Source organism: Vanacampus margaritifer, chromosome 14, assembly GCF_051991255.1.
Source record: "Vanacampus margaritifer isolate UIUO_Vmar chromosome 14, RoL_Vmar_1.0, whole genome shotgun sequence".
NCBI classification, from domain to species: domain Eukaryota; kingdom Metazoa; phylum Chordata; class Actinopteri; order Syngnathiformes; family Syngnathidae; genus Vanacampus; species Vanacampus margaritifer.
Window position 1 is genome coordinate 9,358,457 of NC_135445.1, and position 20,029 is coordinate 9,378,485.

Consider the following 20,029-nt stretch of genomic DNA (forward strand, 5'->3'; position numbering starts at 1 on the left):
TCACCCTTGGGATTCTCACATACTATTTCAATGTGGTATTCCATGTTAATTTTCTGATAGTTTGTGGGATTTTTCTCAAATTAATTGGTAATATTGTTTGAATATACACACATGAAAAAAAATGTTGGTGCTGTTGAGGGTCTTCTGCCCAGATTTAGTTATAACTGTTTTGAATTAGTTATAACTGTTTAGATTTGGTCATAACAGTTTTAATTTCCTCAGTAGAGCTTGGTGAGTGTTTGAATGAGGTCTGGGGGGTCCTCCTCTATTTCCACAACAATAGACCATTTGTCTGTCGTTGAAATCAATGTGTTAGTATGATTTCTTTGTAAGTCTTATCTTATGCTAGGTGACGTCAGGTCTGAGATCTACTATATTTCCACATCAAAGGGCCATTTGCCAATGTGTATTGAATGATGTCTGTCTTAGCTGAGGTCTGGGGGCTGTTTCCTGAGGATTTGGGGGTTTTATGATACTGCTTTTCAAGATAGTATAAGAATGCTGTGAGTCCGCTGTAACGACACAATTGCGAGAGGACTGCAGCCATTTTTCTGTAAACTTGCTTGTGTCCGGAATATTCTGTAAAATAAATCCTTCAAAGGACCTGTTCACCGATCTCCAGTCTGTATTCAGAAAATCAACATTCTCTCTACCCGAACAATAACGAACACCCGGAAGACAAAGATGGTCTTCTAACAGTGCCCATACATGTTCATGTATTGTTTGTTACTTTTGTAAGATTGAAGTGATTTCAGTGACGATTGTGGGTATTTCTCTCAATGTTTTTTGTCAGGGTCGGCTGTGGTTTTGGACCCAAGTGTGTGTGTGTGTGGGGGGGGGGGGGGTCAGAGCGAGGAGGCTGAGGTAAAGTCCCAAAACAATAGGGTTTTATTAATTAAACAAAAACAAGGTGGGGCACAACGTGCCAACAACAACAAAAGTAGTCCTAAATTAAAGCAAACTCAAGTGGCATGGCGAGGAACTAGCAAGACATGGGCAAAACGACAAAACTTGGAAACAACAATAGACCGAGCCAGACTGGACAAACACAAAAGACTAAATAGACCGACACTAATGAGACACACCTGGGGAACACAATAGGCTTAGGGCACAGATTGGTCAGACACACTGGGAAGGGAAGAAACACACAGGTGGACGTGATCTGACATAACGAGACAAGGGGAGAAATCAGGAACACATGACAAACACAAACCACAGACACAACAAACATACCCATAATAAACAAAATCCAACCCCTACAAAACCGAAACCTAACAGTTTTGTTCACCAGTAAACCCTATACCTACGTGTTAAATTTGAAAAAAGTATACCCCACCTTAAAGAACGGTTCAGCAAATGCGTATAAGAAACTGGCAACAAGGTAAGATCGCACAAGGGTTAAGAACCACTGCTTATTTCCCTTTTACTGAAATGTATTACATCTTGTTGCATAATTTGGTTTATGAAGTTGCTAGTCAAAGGTACCGCCTCCTCAAGACTAATTGTCAGGATGGGGCATTATTATGACAATGAGCGGAGGTTCCCAGTGACATCCTACCTGCTGATGTGTTTGCTATGGGTATCATCAGGAACGCTGCTCAATTGCCATGTTTTGACTTACAAGGGTAGATTTGATGAGTAGTTGCAAGACCGGGACATAGAAATGAGGCATAAATATTGCAAGTCAGTATCATTTTACAAAGACGGGGTCACTGTATCTCTCCAATAACGGGGAGATTAATGACCTGACTAGAGGAGAAAACAGTACATGGGTTGAGTTGTGGAAAGATCAATGTACTGTTTTTATTATTCTACCTGTAAGTAAAACAGATGATGTAGTGTTGATGCAAAAACCGCAAACTTCTGCAAAAATGGGCATTTAGTATTTAGTATGGCTTACCGCTATGACAGGAAAGTGTGTATTTTTCTTTCCAATCGAAAAATACTTTTTTTACAAGGGTCTGAGCAGTTGACAGGCTCAATTTAGAGAAGCTAAGGTCTTCGGTCATATCTTGCACTTTAAAACAGGAGCAGCAAGGTCATCTGGCAGCCTGTGCAAACTGCAATAGAGTGTGGAGGCTTTCAACTGTGCATATGAGATAAGCCAGACACCCTTGATAAATATTATCACATCGCTGACAGTCGCAGTCATATAGTATGAAATGTCTAATACAAAGAATGAGGGGGAAAAAAATGTACCAAATATGCTGCATATTGTCAACGTGTGACTTGCAATGAATACACAAAATGTGGAGGATATCAAATCAGACCTGAAGAAAAATGTGGAGAACAGTATTTTACCGGATCTTGACTTGATTCTACTAAAAAGCAGCATGATTTTTTTGCACATGCAGACTTTCTACATCATTAAAGTGCATTATTGTACTAGTTGTATTAAGTACGAGGATGCTCATCAATAGCTGAAAAACAATACATTCCCTCTCAGAATTCACTTACAATTTGTTTCGGTCGAAATAAAATTTGTTGTTTTTATTTTAGACCAACCATATCAGTGGAGAGCAACTGATAGATATTGTAACATTTTTGATGCTTCATTTCATATGTTAACCATTGTTACACATTATTAACATTTTAATTCTTTATATTAACCTTGTCGAAATGTTTTGTGTCCTGTGCAGAGCAAGTGGTGTTGATTTCGGTATAATCTGACCTTAAACTGGGACATACTATTTAGTCTAAAAAAGTTCCTTCTCAGCGTTTTGTGCGAAAACACATTTGGTCTTTGAGAACAGAATCTGTTTTGAACACCCACACCTTACTCTGTTTTCGCCATCGCTCACGGAAAAGTACCAGAGAGTATGTTTTGTCTACAAATGAAAGAGAGGAGGTCTTTTAACTATAAGAAACCATTGTACATGCGGAAGAACTACATTTGACGCTCTGAATCCCACCTGTTTAAGTGATGAATTAGAGGCTGTTATCTGTCCAGAGATCTCTGACTGATTAAAAATCATTTTTGCAAAGGTGTATTTTTCTTACATTAAATCTATCTTGATTTTTGGAACACGCAAAGAGGACAATATACTTTTATTCTTCTTCACAACCCACTAGTGTTTTGTTTTGTTTTGTTTTTATTAGTTAATTTTTCCTTTATTATCTCGAACCCAACTCTAATTATTGTGGTGAGATGTATACAATGGTTTGTATTGTATACTGTATGTAGTCTTTCTTCTCTGTCTTCAATTGTTCCCTCAAACAGCCAGCTTCATTAGAAATAAGAAGACCATCAAGTTTAAACAATCTAACATTACATTTTGATAAGTATTGTATATTTTTTTTAGGAGTGTAACAAAAATCGGTTTGAACCTGAAAATCATTTCTTGATTGAGATACATATCGATTACAGGGAGTCCTCGAGTTACGCCATTTCGACTTTACGGCACCTGTGCCTCGTTCGTAGCACCTTCTTTTTCGTTAATTTCCCACAGCAATCACGGCATTTTAAAGTTGCGTTGTTGTTACCTCCAGCAACGGACGTCCATCTAGCAGGTCGGCTCGCCATTAGGCGCAACACATTTTCATGTTTAATTTTGAATTATCTCCGTTCTTCTGTCCATCAGTAATGAATGTCCGTGCGGAAACATGAAATATTGGGTCGTGCAAACATGTTTTTTTTAATTACTGTACAAAATATTTTGATGTAAATATCCGACTTAAGTTGAAATTTGGGCTACATCGCCAGCGTAAGAACGGAACTCCGCCATAACTTGAGGACTCCCTGTAATTGTCTTTTTTTGGAAAGATGTATCTTGGAAGGAAAAAAACACATTACTGTAAAGTTAATTCAAATGTCAAAAGTTAGTGCATCATTCCCTCTCGAACTGAGCCATACCATATCATACCAATTGGTCAAACCACTTTTGAATCGAACCATCATTGAATCGTTTCACACCCCATGTATCGAAAAACGTATCAAACGTCTTTTTGCCCAAATATTTTTGCTAAAATTTTGAGTGAATTCAATTGTTTTCATAATGTTTCAGTTCACAGGATTGATAAATTTTTTGATACTTACATTTTCTTTTTCTTTTTTTTTTCACCTAAAACCTATTAAAAAATCCCATACTGTTCACCTAAACCGAACACTTCTAGCCAGAGTCGTGAGGCCGTCAGGAGACCCGAGGAAGGACCAAAGAAAGGAAAGTGAAATCCAGCACCAACCAGACACCACTTACTTATACTTATACTTATATTTTCTATATTTAACGCAGCACATCAAAAGCCAAAATACTTTATATCCATTTTGACTGCAACCACTGAAATCTCTGCAATTCAAAGATGTACCTGGCCTGTGTTGCCTTCCTACGAGGACACGTCCACACCTTAAGGCCACAGTTTCCTCATGTGCCTGTTCCAAATACCTGCAGCTAAGTATCATTTCCTCTCTTGACATAAAGATGCATGTTTGTGTGACTCTGAAGGTGGCGAGACTGTCACTCATGCTAATGCCAGTAGACAGCTGTGTGTGTGTCTCTTAGTCGTTTCCTGTGTGCTGGAGCATTCAGACATCGGCAGCTGTCCACTCTGCTTTCTGTCCCTGAAGATCCAAAAGGACCTGACGCTGTACCATCCAGACACGGAAACCTTTTTTCTCCACTCCTGGGCTCCTCTCTGACCCAACCTAAGAAGGAATGGGAAAAGAAAAAAAAAAGAATAAAGATTTCACCAGTAGAAGGTCATGGACAATACCCCGGCCATCACTCAGATGTGATCTAATGTTCGCCGTGGCATAACTGATGACTCATGTAATTGACATTGTATAACTAATCTGTCAGATCCCTCGGTGGCCGATAATAGTTTCTCAGAGCTGAACGGAAGACCTTAGAAATTCCGAACATTACAAGAGGTGACCTGCGGCTCATCTCTTTGAAAAAAGAGGGAGTGGCACTTAAAATTCATGGGGACTATCAGTGTCATCTTGTTCAGTCAAGGTTCTCTCTAATGTGCCAATGTGATACGGTACGAAGGGAAACTGAAAATAATTTCAGTGATTATTGTAGCATCTGTAAAGTATAATAAAGAGAGGTCAAGGACAAGTGGCCTCATCTAAGAACTCTTAGCCATCATCGTCTATTTTTGAAAATTGTATTTTTTCTCCCTCACAATTAAAGTTGGCAAAATGAACTACTGTTAACTGGTAATTTAACAAGCCCAACCAGCACTTTACTACCGCAAAGACAAAGCAGCTCGTACCTGATCTTTCACTGACATTTTCAGGTTCACTTTAACCCATGAAAAAAGCTATTAAGGGCCATTTTCAGACCTATATTACAAATAGTGAGGCAGGCTCCAGAGAGAGAAGAGTCATTAGGTATCAAACACTGAAGAAAATGCCATTTTTTTCCCTATTACAAAGGTTGTGCTGGCTGTTCCTCAGAGATGACAGAAGTTAAGATGAAAATACAGCACAATGATTTTTTTGTTTTATGTGTATTCCATGGAATGAAAAATAAAACTTACTGAGAACTACTTTTCACCACTATAATATGTAGAGCGAATTGTCCACTGTTTTCTCCACATTCATTATTCTGTGTATTACAAGTACAAGAGGCTGTATACTGACTGGCAAACTGTAAAAGGCACATGGTCGACTTTTCAGTGAAAGCTGCTTTAATGAGTGAGCATGTGAGGACTTTTATCACTATGCAGCGTTCGATCTCTAACAGGCCATTAGGGTGGCTCTGGTAATTTTAGGAGTTGGGTCCCATAGTGAATATTACATTTTATTGCAACAACATGAGACAAGTGATCCATTTTGAGGGTTTGGATCATAAATACCAGCTGGATATTAGTGCTATTGCTATTATATAGTGCTGCTTATTTTCACATTGACTCACTTTGACAACCACAGTGCGTTTGCTTGCTTGGGATGAAAAAAAAAACAAAAAAAAACGAGATTCTGCAAATGGGAAATATCTGAAGGAAAACGTGATTTACTATGTTTTGAATGTTTGATGCAGTGGTTCTTAAATCTTAAGCTTGTTTAGGTACTGAAACCCAAAAGTTTCCGATGCACATTCAATGAACTCATTTTTGTTAACTCATTCACTGCCATTGACGGCTATAAACGTCAAAAATTAATTTGAACTATTTCTATTAGTTTAACATTTTTCTTCCCACTTTTGTTAAAAAGAGTATGAAAATGTACATTTAGAAGAGATATAAAATTTGTGATTAATCGTGAGTTAACTAGTGAAGTCATGCGCTTAATTAAAAGTTTAAAAAAAGAGTAAAAAAAAATTAATCGCCTGACGAGATGGTTATTAAAAATATTTAAAAATATATTTTTTACTCGTAATAAATCGCATGAATTCAATAGTTAACTCACGATTACTCACAAATGTTATATCTGTTCTAAATGTACGATAAAAAAATCTAGGTTTTAATACTCTTGTTAACAAAAAGAAATAGTTAAAATGATTTTTTGATGTCTATAGCCGTCAATGGCAGTGAATGAGTTAAAAAATAAATAAATAAATAAATAAATACAGGGAAACTTTATAAATGAATGTGCAGTTCACCTGCTACGCTATTGGTGATAAATGGTACAAAAAATGGATGATTAATAATAACCATTGAGCTCTGCAATTGACTGAAGACCCTCTAAGCCCTTTAAATGTGTCAATGTACTTATTTTTCAGGTGCTTTGTCATTTTCTGTTATTGTGTATATATATATATATATATATATATATATATATATATATATATATTTATTGATTGATTTTTCGTCACAATATTATCAGAGTGCTGGAATTTGTGTAGTACTAATGAAGATATCCCAGCCATTTCAAATCATTCTTCCAAGGGGTTCAAGCTTCCCCATGTCTCATAATTAAGTCAGTATATGAGCCATAACCACTGAAATCTCCTGAAGTAAACCATTTTGAATTCATCCACCATCTGTTCATCTCCTGCTCTGCTGCTGCCTCCTCGCAATATCATATGGATTATCCTTCTGGGCTGGCCTATGTAATGCAATGTAATGTAATGTATACGCTGAAAAACATGTTCATCTTTGCAATTTACTTTAATTAGCTTACTTTAAATATTATTTTTTTTATTATGACTAGGTATTTGACAAGGATTTTATTTTATAAGGGTGAGGTCAACCTTATTAATTTTGTGTCACATTTTGACTTGTAAACGAAAAAGCACATTTTTAATTGATACATTTTTTCCTGTTTTTTCCTCTATTTTTTCCAGGTTTAAATCAGGGCAGTCAGAAACCAAATGTGTTATGTCAACACCAATATTGTTCTCAAATTTATCTTACAAGCATACTGTGGTCGCATAAAAATAAAACCGACAATTGTGAATGTCAAGATGGATGGATGGACATGAAATGAAATACACTTGGGAATCCAGTTTTTTTTTTTTTGCTCCAAAGGTTTCATATAGTTTTTGTTTCAATTCTATTTAGTATAGAACTGCAGCTAATGGGATTTTCTCAAACAACTTATTTTGACATTGTTAACTACTGTAGCAGCAAAATAATGTCACTTCTATTGTTCACTTATATTTCATCCTGAACTCAATCTGTGCTGTTTTTTTCTTTTCAAACAACCATGTGCACCATTGATTTTGCTTTTCTTGATGCACTGGAGATCCAAAAGAAAAGAGAGCTTTTACGCAAAGGTCAATGGCATGTTTATGGAGCCACAACACTGACAGTAAGATTCGGTATTGGAAAAAAAATGTCATTGTGGAAAAAGCGGCATTGACATTGAAACAAGTATTCCTCTCCTGAAAAGCTGAAAGGCGTTCTCGCACTCAAAGCCCCGCCCCAAACCACAACCCCGCCTTCCACGTTAAAACACTGCCGATAAGTTGAAACTGAAAACCAGAGAGTTGAAACTGAAAACATGTGACACTCGAGAAAAAAAAGAGAGTAAAAAAATAAGTTTAAATATGTTTTTATTATGTCTGTATTACTTTTTTATTTTTCAATACAACCTTTTACAATGCAGCTTTTTCCACAATGAATTTTTTTTTTTTTTCAATACCAAATCTTATTGTCAGTGTTATGGCTCCATACATGTTTTGGTGGAAATTTTATCTTAGCCCATGAGAATTTTTTTCCAAATTTTCAGAGACAACTCAAAACTCAAGTGAGGAAACGCTATTAGTTAGTTAGTTTGCACTGCCCAACTGTAGATTAATGATTGCCAGTAACAGTGGATGGGAAAAAAACATCGGCAAACTGTAAAAAAAAAAAAGTGTTTTAAGACTTAAATGTACATATTAAAGCACGACCATTTTTACAACCTGTGAAGTGTGCTGCGTAAACACAATGTTTCGTCATTTATTGGAAATACATTCAAATAACTTCAGTGCAATGAACTCGACCCAGCCTGCTCGTTATCAAGATTTTAATCTCATTTTATTACAAGTTGTTATATGCTACTGCAATATGTTCTACTCTTGTTGTATCAGACAATTTAGTAAATCTTACTTTTAATTGATTGGCCTGTACTGACAGAAATGGGAATCAGAGTAATATATCTGTGTTCCCAAGCTGTAAAAGACATATTTGTAATCAGTTCTACACACTTCAAGGTGTGTACGGTACAACAAAATGCACATGGTTTTTAAGCTTGTTGGAGGTACTGAAACCCACCAGTTTCCGTTGCACGTTCACCAATCCTTTATTTACTGTCAAATAAAATGTGAGGGTGTTTTGTTTTTTTTTAATTCAAGACATAGGTCTCTGACTCCCATCATTCTACTCAACTCTATATTTATAGAGCACTTTGAAACAATCACCACTCTTTTCTCAAGATGAAACCCAGGGGCGGCAGATACAATAAAAACAGCAGAGGCCCCAGAATTGAACCCTGTGGAACACCCTATGTTCCGATCACTTTCTTTTTTCTTTTTTTTTTCTCAACATTGTATGAAGCAACTACAATGATAAAGAAATCACACAACATACCATCACAACAGCCACAAGTCGACTACTGAGCGCACCAAATTCCGTGCAGCACGATTGGCCAAGCAAGGTAGCCTGGTCACCTTCAGGCAAAGATGGCCAAGAGGGGTGCATCATCACGAATTATTTGACTTGGTTATGTGTCTTGACCTCCGCCGAAGACCTGAGACTGACTCGCCGAACCTCTGGTTTTCGATCACACCCAGGTTAAGAACCACCCACTTAAGCTGTAGAGCAGGTGCATACTTCAGTTGACCAGCTTTATTTCACTTTGGCTGTACCGTTTGGGCAGTTAAACCTAACATTCGTGACCAACATAAACAAGGAGGGAACAATTAGTTCCACCTCATGCTTAAACTGCAATGAACCAGGAATAAAAAGAACAGAAAAATATTAGGCTAACTGCTAATGTTAATGCTAACCCAACTTCTATGTATTTAATGTGCTACGATATCTTTAAAGTGAAACAACACAGTCCAAGTTAACATTTTTCTTTACTTTTTTTTTTTTTTTTTTAATGAAGAAACCGAGCCGAGCTGTGTGCTAATGGAGCAGGCGTTTGGATGCTTCTGCATTAAAACATGCCTCATAAAGTTCAAGGCCTCTGAGCGCAACAGAAATAGTTTCAAATTTACCACAGTCACAGGCAAGGTAGCTCATTTAGCCCCTTCATCCCTTGGAGCCAGTTATGACTCAGGCACAGTATAAACTGTAACCTCTCTCAATTTGCACAGATGCTCCTGGCTTATTGCTTCATTATATCCATTCTGCTTGTAAACCACAGCAAACTAGAATAGTGTTTTTATTTTAACATATAATCACTGACAGTGCAACTGTTTATATAACGTCTTTGTTTTTGAGTGTGCCTACATGGAATAAATTATCCTGACTTAATAAACTTCATTAGGTAGATTAACTGCACAGTTACACAAAAGTTGATACAGGGAGTCCTCGAGTTGCAACGTACGCAACCTACGACGTTTCGACTTAACGACGCCTGTGCCTCGTCTGTAGCACCTTCTTTTTTGTTAATTTTCTTTGGTAATCCCAAAAACGTATACATACGTATTTTAAATATTACCATGCTCCCAAAGATGTATTTATACGTTTTTTTTTTATGTTTGTTTGTTTTTTATGTTAGAACATACAGTAGGCTTTGATGCAGCCTCTGAACTGAAGAGAATGGTTGAAGCATTAAAGGCAAAAGACAATTCTTTGATTTAACTTAACATGCTAAAATCAAGCAAGCAATTATATATTGTTTATATTTTCAAGGTGAAAAGGCAAACAGTTAAGAAATTTTCAAGATTTTTCCAGGAAAAAGAAAAAAATAATAATTCAAGATTTTGGGGTGGTGGGCAGCCCTGGATCCCACAAAATTTCCGCTAAAGATCCAGCCCTGCACTGAAAATCAGCAGCTGAATCACATCTCCACACTCAAACAAATAAACAGCAAACTTTACTTCACTGTCCATATTTAAAACAGTTACTTGAGAATCATTAATGTGACATCTTCATAAATCGGACCTTGACAGAGCAGAAAGTGGAAGAAAAGTCGTTAATAGTTTCTATATTTGCATATTTAGAAAATCTCTGCGGTACAGTAGATGAACCAATTTATTATTAATAGTGGCACCTACTTTTTAACAGCCTCCCTCACTCTGCCCACCTCCTTTTTTTTTAGCCTTGTGGGCTGTGTCAAATGCCATTTTTAGTATAAGCTGTCGGACGCTTAAAAATTTAAAATTATTTTAATTTTCATGCTTTGTGGAGTCACTTTGGTTTGAAAGGTCCCCTACTTTAATAGCCAAATAGGCTACTTGTTAGTATGTACGTGTGACCGAATTTTATTTATTTATTTATTAACTTTTAAATTACTAAATCTGGTGTACTTTGAAGATCACAATTACAAAAAAAAAAAAAGGTTATCAAAGTGGTCCTCTAGCTTGCTGGCTCTGAGTTTATTATCAGTTTTGTTTTTTAATGCAGGCAACTTGTCCCCCGTGTCCACCCAAGCCCATAAATTATGCCTGTGTTATGTGCCACACTGTCCTCAATTTGTATGTACATATTCACAACGCAACGGTGCTCCATCAAATTAGTCCTATTTGTCCTTGTGAATGTATGTCAAGTGAGGTAATATGTGAGTTTCACATCAACATGGACTGCTCATCAAATCAATGACTAGCGAGCGGTTGACAATAATCTCAAAAAGTGTTGCTTCTAATGGATATTGAAAATGAAGTGCCTATCCAAACAAATAAATCACCATGGTAATAAATATGAAAGACAGCATTTGTTCTTCTTTGCTAGGCTCTATACCTTCATTTTGTATAGCAAAGAATCAATTATCGAAAATTCTCAACAGTCTTCATAACAATGTGCTTTTCTCAAACCGGAAGCATTAACAAGAAGTGAAGAAAGAACCAGGACCAAGTAAATATATGTCATTAGCTTTTGATGTCAAGGCTTCTTTTCTGACATTTGTGACTCCGTGTCTTGGAGCTCAACACTCTGGTCTTTGCAAATGATTGGAAATAACAAAAATATCCTCCCAAAAATGTTTCCAGCCAGATCAGATGTTCTTATAATCTAGTCATCTTGAAAAGAGAACATCCTGAATCCTGTGGTTTATTTTTCGACTGACAGTCCTTTGAATGTGCTTACGTCAGGGGCTCAGCCGCTCTACCAACCCATGCTGTGTATTTTTATAACGATACACAGACGCTTCCAAAACTTTATTTTCAGTGGATGCTTCAGCATATTCTTCTTTTCCAAGCCATATCTGCCAGCAATTCAGGCACAGATAAATCAAGGGGGATCTGTGAATGTTGTCACGGGTCACTTTTCTTTGACTTACAGTCGGAGGCAATTTCTGTCAGTCATAGCTGTATTTACACAAGAACTCCATGAGGCAAACTAGTTTGGTCTCCATATTCATGCCCAGGGCAAGTATGGCGCAGAATGCAGTATAAATGAGTGTATTGGAGAAGTTTCCTTTGTTTTGAAATTTTCGCTGATGTGTCCAGTTATAGAAACGTGCGATACGTGCTATTGTGGGTGTGAACCAGGACTGGACTGGCCATCTGGCATACAGGGCAGATGCCTGGTGGGCCAGTGACTTTTGGGGCCGATGTGGTGCTATTCAAATTTTTTTTTTTGCTCCATTTTACCCCAAGAGACCGGGCTTCAATTTAGAGGGAGCAGCCCATGAATCCATTTACAATACAGAGAGCAAACTGAACCAATAAACATCAGTGGTAGAGCTACGTGGTAGCCAAGGGTTGTCAGGAATTGGGCTGAGCTGGCGGGCCCATTATTTGTGCCAGTCTAGCCCTAGTGTGAACATAGCCTACTACCTTTTTTATTTAATTTTTTTATTTATTTATTTTTTCTGGAGAGCTCAGAATTGTTCGGTAATTTTACCAATTTGACATGTCACCATCATTGCTCTCTCTTTTTTTTTTTTAAACATAGCCTATTACCTTCAATGGAAGCAACTATTGATTACCTTTAAATTTGGTGTACAAGAGTCTTTTTCATAGTGGAACCATCATATATATATATATATATATATATATATATATATATATTGTGCGTATTGGTGGTCTTTGTATGCCAGCTTTAATGAGGAGTCACTAACTGTTGATCTTAGGTCCTTGTGGGATTCTCCAGTACCACCTGGACAGGGAATTTAAAATAGCTTCTAAATTGTGCCACAGCCACTGCGATCTTGACCTAAATAGCAAGCAGGATATTTTATGCAAATACATGCTGACATTTGTTATGTTCTAATATTCTCATTTACTTTTATTCAGCACCAAATAGTTTTCAGGCTTAAAATTGTTCTACTGTAGTTGTTATTAATTATGCACAGAATTCCACTTTGCAGTATCAGACTTTAACTCTTTTTAAGGGGGGGGGGGGTGACTCTGCCAACGGCACAAGAGAAAATAGGCCCAAAGGAGTAATTACTACTCTCCTTGCCTGAAGAAAATCCGATCAGAGAGGTTTTGAGTGGGTTGTAAAATAGGTTGAGTTATAGGTTTAATATATACATTCATCAGCATTTCCTCCATGATATGAATTCCTCTACTATGAATCTCTACTGTTGATAACTAAAACAGTTTGTCTGCCATGCACACGCTTAAACCACCTGCCTTTGTTGAGTCTGTCAAATGCCATCAGAGTTTACCATCCAACATATTGTATAGTTATTCTAATGCGTATACGGGTCACCAGTCATGCATTTCTCTAAAGTACCAATCCTCTCACTTATTCAGCATTCTGTCAGAGAAAGCTGCACGGCAGAATTCAATTTACTGCTCTGCATAGCTGGCTAAGGGCAAAGAATGTCGCCTTGGCTGTTGCTTATAAATATGGATTTGGCAGACACTGACTCCTATCACACGGTTTTGGAAAGCACCAACTTAAGTTAAAAGAGATTGTAGTGTATTTAACCTATGTAGTGGTGGCAAGAACATTCGAAATTGCTTGTCAGAGCTCCTGTTTTAAGAAACCTCAGATTATTTCACACATTCGGTCAGAGAACAACCTTCTCGCTACACATGAACATTAAATACAATTGATCAGGGGTCCCGCAAGGATCAGTTCTAGGATCCCTTTGGATCAAATGCTTCAGAACGCCAATGTTGGCTATCATGGTTAGGCAGATGACACACGGCTATGTTTATTAATGTCCCCAAATGACAGAAGTTCAATTAACGTATTGTGTCACTGTCTCGAGCAAATTAACAACTGGATGAGCCAAGAATTTCCTTTAACTAAACCAAAACAAAACGGAGGTAATTGTTTTCGGCAATAAGGAGGATTGCACACCTAGGGTCACTGTCTTTAGAAACCAAATAACAAATATGAAATCTTGGGGTGCTGACATTTCAGCAATCATATCAAATCATTCACTAAAACAGCTTTTTATCAGCTGAAAAAAAAAAGACCAGAAGGCGCTTATCTATGCTTTTACTTCCATTGGACTTGATTATCGTAATGGTCCTCTGACTGGATTCTCTTAAAAGAGCATCAAACGGGTGTAGCTCGGGTTCTGACCAAAACAAAGAGATCCAAACATATTACACCAATTGCTACCCGTCTATAAATCACTGAATGGTTTGGATTCTTAAGACATAAAAAATGCTGATTGAATTAAAAAAAAATTGTAGGGTTTTGAGATATGCAGACTTGAGTTAAATAATGGAGCCCAGAGTTCAAAGCAAACTCGGTGAAGCTGCATTTAGCTGTTATGCTGCACACAAATAGAATAAATAATTTTGTAAGCTCATTTTTCTCTCTCTCTTCTTTTCTTCTGAATGTCATTAACTGTTGTTTGTTCATGTTTGTATAAGTAGCGTCTTAGCATTGTGTGCAGCGCATCGGGTTGCCTTGTGTATGAAATGTGCTGTATTAATAAAGCTGCCTTGTCTTGCTTAAAGGGCCATGCCAGAAATACAGAATCACGGCTAGGCATTATGCCCAGAACGACTACTATGTGATAACTTCCTCAGCTCCTTGTCACTCTATCAGTCCCAAGCAGATGGAACAGAGTCCTTTGTGAATACAGTTGTACTCGGCTTCTCGGTGGTCTTATGAATCAGAGACAACAGGTCACAAGACACAGCAAATTGGTTTGTTGAGCATTTCCCTAGGACAATGCTGTGTGGTAGGGAAAAGGCTCTGAGGAAAATCAAATAGCATCCTATTTGATTTGATTTTTTAAAATTTGATATTTGTTTTTTCAAAGCTTTCAATTCAGCGGCCCTGTCAGTACGATGGGGGCTTTAGGACCCAGATGCGGGAAGGCAGAGCAAGGAGGCCGAGGTGTAGTCCAAAAAAGAGGTTTTAATTTCTAATCAAAACGCTAACTTCAAAGTGCAAAATAAACGGAACTAACAAATCATGAAGCTAAACATGGCAAAACAACTTAGGCAAAACTAACAGCATGACATGGATCCTGATCAGGCAAAAAAGTCAGCGTGACGTGGCGAATGACTTACAACAGTGGCAATAGCAACAATGAACCGACACAGACAGGGGGGGAGACAACCGACTAAATACACCAACACTAATGACATAACAAGACACACCTGGCTGAGGGCACTGATTGGATGACACATGAGGGTAATGGGGAAAGGTGGACACAATCAGGGATCAGGGTTGACAAAGACACCAAACAAGGAAAGGCAAGTGACCTGAAACGAGAGGAGTCAGACTTTTCACAATAAAACAGGAAATGACAAGACAAGGGGAAAACACAAGCTAAACATGACAGGGAGTAAACAAGACTGAAAATAAACATGACAGGCCCTCGGAACGTCAGCTATGGATTCAACCCCCACAAGGCTATTTCTTCTCGCCAGTTTAGCCAAGTTAGTAAAATGTTGATCAGAAATATGTCACTGTGGTTTTTGCCACCTTAACGTGTGTTAGTGGATCATTCATCATGAAAGGATTACAATGTAATTACCTAGAAATTTTAAGAAAAAAAAACACAACACACCAACTGTTCATAGCAGTTATTGTATGTTTTTTTTCCTCTCAGTTTTTTCACTTCAATTGATCTACACAGACACATGGCTATCTTAGCATGTCTGTGTGTTTATTGTCTGTTTTGAGTGATTAAAGTAGTGATTAAAAGCATGAACAGACTCAAGTGGATTACTAACAACCTGGATAAAACACAATAGATGCACGTAAGCCGTGACTCGCAGCAAACTGCATTAATAGAAGATGTTTTGCACCAACTGATTTTGTATGTTTTGAAAATGCTGATTTTTGTTTTTAAGGACAGGCACTGTGAATTCCAAAGTGGTCTCCGGGTCCTAAATGAAATAGCGCTGCCGCCTTCCCAATTTGGATGGCTGTTTTGCTTACAAAACTTCCTAAATTGACGATCCTTTTTTCCCCCCTTTAGATCCATGTCGGTGAATCACATCAGCCGCAAAAAATCAATCTCCTCAAATTGGTGGTTGAGAGAGACCACAAAATTCTGTTCAGCGGCCTGCAATTTTGTCACAATCCAGTCCAATTTACCTTGGAGCAAATTTGGCAAATACAGAGGATATGCAAGTTCACTGAATAAAAAAAACACAAAGTGCATTTCCTGCCTCCTCTGTAAGTAAGCTTATCAGCATACATCGTTTCTCTGGCAATGGTATTTCTTTGAAATAATGTCAGCAAAAGTGCAGCGACTTCTATTTTCCTGCCTTCTGATTAATGATGTGCACAGAGATGCTATGCATGTAGAGGGACTTGTTCTGCATTGTTTGGCTAAGAGCTGGAAAAAAAACATTATAATCTGAATTCCTTCCCCTCCTCTATTCTTTTAGACCATTCCAAAAAAAAAAAAAAAAAAAAACTAATATCTGCAGATTGGATTATTCATTATTTTTTTTATTAAGGGGACTTGGACTCATGATATGGGTCTGACATGATGAGGGTTCACTTGTTTGAGCTTAAGACAAACCTGGTTATAAACCATTAATAAATGGATGAGGGGCCTGGATTTAGTGCCTTGATTTGACATTTAATATGAATGAAAAGCTGATTAGCTTTTCGTGTGTGAGGCTGATTCTCGATATGACTAATGAGACCACGAATTAACCATTGGACTTTCAGAGGATTCTGATTTCACAGTGTCCTGTCTTCTTTCACTCTCACGTATAGAAGGTAATGTTAACTAACATAACTTGACTAAGTCGCAATGCACATAATGAAGAAGCATCAAAACAGATTTGATGCAGCCAAGATTAGTCACAATAACCCGCACTTTACTGCTCCAGGTGAGTGATGTGATCCCAAACATTAGCTTTTGTCTTGGGAAAAAGATTAACAGTATGTACGCTTTGAGGTAGAGGTAATAAATAAAATAAAAATAGAGGTATTTTTTTATGTACTTTTTTTTTATTAACAAGACCCATGAACCCATTAAGAAAACATGCAGAAAAAAACAACAACAAAACAAATTTGAGCAGGGGAGAACTTAATTATTATATTATTATTATATCTTAATTAAATGTGTATTGTCTATACAAATATATACTTAAGTACACAATCGTTCCCTTAAAATTGAATATAACCTATAAAAACAGGTATAAAGGTATTGACGGAGTAAGCATTGCCAAAAGTGGGTTTTCATCCGTCTATGTAATCATCAATAACTGGGTCAAACGGACCTTCTCAGTTCATCAATGGACGCACACTTCGCTGACACATCGTAGAGTCCTACCACTTCTTTCCTGGGACTGCAGTCTAACCACATTTTTTTCTCTTCCAATAAACAAGTAAATAAACACTTATCAGGTATTCTAACTTCTTCGCACACCATTCTCCAAGCCTTCTCTCTTCCCAAACTGATAGCTCGCCGTAGGTCTCGAGTGACTACAGACCATAATGATAATGTTTTACTCTTGTTGCAAATTCCTCATTATTGCTACGTTTGTGCAAGCATGAGTTTACTTTTCTTTTTTTTTTCTGGAGAGCTCAGTATTGTTCATTCGGTAATTTTACCGATTTGACATGTCATCATCATTGCTCTCTTTTTTTTTTGCATGAGTTTACTGGTCAGTCCATTTATTTTACATCAGGCATGTTGTTAGACAGCTAACGTCTGCCATTTTACACCAGGCAGGTTATTGAACAGCTAAGGGAGTCCTAAAAAAGGGTAGTATTGAGATGGCTGTGAGGGGTGGTGTTCTGTTAAATCAGCATACCCGTCGTATAGTAAACTATCTGTAAGCCTTACCCTAAACTCAACCAAACAACCAACCTGTTTTATTGCGCATGACCTGTTCCGTACAGCGCATACAGTGCAAGGTATGCTACTCCAACGGGTATGCTATTTTGTCGAGACAGTGGCAGTATTCCCAGCAGTTATTGTGCACCTACTATATGCGGCGACATTAGTGAGGAAAACATTACTAACATAATAGACAATCTCAAGCGTTAAATAGTGGTGACGAAATGTAACTTGCGCCCATGAATTTCACTATGGGTCGGGTGTAATTTAGCAATGACGGAAGCCCGGTTAAAATAACGTTGACAGATTGACGATTGCAGTTTGGTCAAAATTCATTGAGGCACCCACTTCTGTTGATTTGTTTGATATTTTGCCAACAGCTAAAAATGTGCGCTTAGCCATTTACTCAAAACATATGAGTTGAAATTTAAAAACGTTTTCAATATCAAGTTGTGAATATTCTAGGTTAAGTGCTTTGTTTTAACAGAGTCAAGATATCGCTTGTAACACACTGAATGGAAAATAACCATGGTTTGATATGTCCTCATGTAACCTCTTATATAAGGCTGAACTGTTGGCGGAATCGAGCCTGGGAACTCTTACCTTGTTTATACTGCAGTCCTCCCTGTTTCGAAAACATGTTTTCGAGGCAGGACACCTGCAGTCCTCCCTATTTCGGAAACATGTTTTCGAAGCAGGAAAGGGTGCCTGGGAGAGGGCTTGGCCAGCCCGGCTTCTCACGCTCATCCCTACTTGTTAAAGAATAAAAGACGGAGCGGCGCGCGGTGTGGGTAGAGTCAGCTGAGGGAAGCGTACGTTCGCCCAGCCGTTAAGCAGTTCTTTCTACCCGGACCGTCGTCTCTCCGGTCTAGTGTCAAGGTAAGCGCTGATGATGATTATATTATGCTGCTTAGCGTTGAAGTGTGTTGATTGCTGTTTGCGGGGAATAAAGGACACAATTATTCTAGCACAGTATATCAGTCTCTGTGTATTCATTGTTGCCGCCGATCACTCACAATACTGCATACAAATATAAAAGTACTGTTTTCTACAAAACACACACATTATAAATTAGCCTTCAAATAAGCCTGCAAGTGGAAGTCCATTTACACTCCACTTTACAGTACCATCCCAAATAAGTCTTATGGTGCCACTTGAAGCTCTGAGGATTTTGTTACTGTCTGTGGTCATAATAAATGTGATTTGTTTTGCCTCCCTTCCATGTCTATAGTGCACTCCTTTAGGCGGGAGAGCAAGAGCAATGACCTCTCATAAAATCCTAATTAAGGTAATGTGTGAATGAGCAGCGTAGCCTTGTGCATGCTGATGGTGATAAATGATCGTCCCTTCGAAGAGACACCAAAGGTGAAAGTTGCTTTTGAGTTCAGGTGGCCCTGTGTGCCTTATTATCCCAGAGACAATGGTCCAGACGCTGAGTTGCGTCTGCTGTGAAAAGCAATAATGAGGTAGCAAACTGTTTGCTTTGCAGCCAATCTTTTTCGGTGGAACACAACAGTAGCATTTTCTTGTTCAGATCCACAGCAAGACACTTACTTACCAGTTGTCATTTTGACAATTTATTCCCTCCCGAAACCAATCAACTTTGGCACATGAGCTGCAATTTCCATGGAACAGCTCGTCTATTTGTATCCAAGACATGGAATTTGAATGACTCTCAGATCGCCAGCCACTTTAATTTAACAATCCAAAATCAAAAGCAATATAATGTGAGTCTCCCTCAAGTTTATGTAACATAATTACACACTCTGTAAAAGTCTGATGTGTGCTTGTCTCAAGGCTTATTAAATTCAAGGTCCCCTGCTGGCCTGTTGATGACTGTCTAGGTTTTAGATCACTGCAGTACCTCAAAAGAAGGCCATCAACATTCAAATCCACACAGGACAGCTGATTTCAAGACATCCATCATCTTGCAGAATTTGACTTGAAAAGGATTTAAGATTGCCCTTTAGCCTGAATGAATAGTCGCCCTGCTGAGAAATCATCTTGAGAGTGCACGCAAAATACAACCAAAGCTCTCATCAATTATTTCTACAGAAGTACCAATAATTTCTTGAGCTAGATCATAGGGCAAAAACTTGGTAGAATTAGATAATAATAACCAGAGTGTTCAACAAATTGTGACGGATTGATGTTTTAACTGCAGATAACACGTTTATTTCTATTTGCATAGATGGAAGAAAGAAGTGAAGACCATTTTTGCTGAAAAACTGCATCTATGTTCACATTTTATACAGTGGTTTGGTTTTTTGATTTACTTTTTGTTGCATTTTTACTTCCAGATTTTGGTCTGTGAGGCTTCATGTG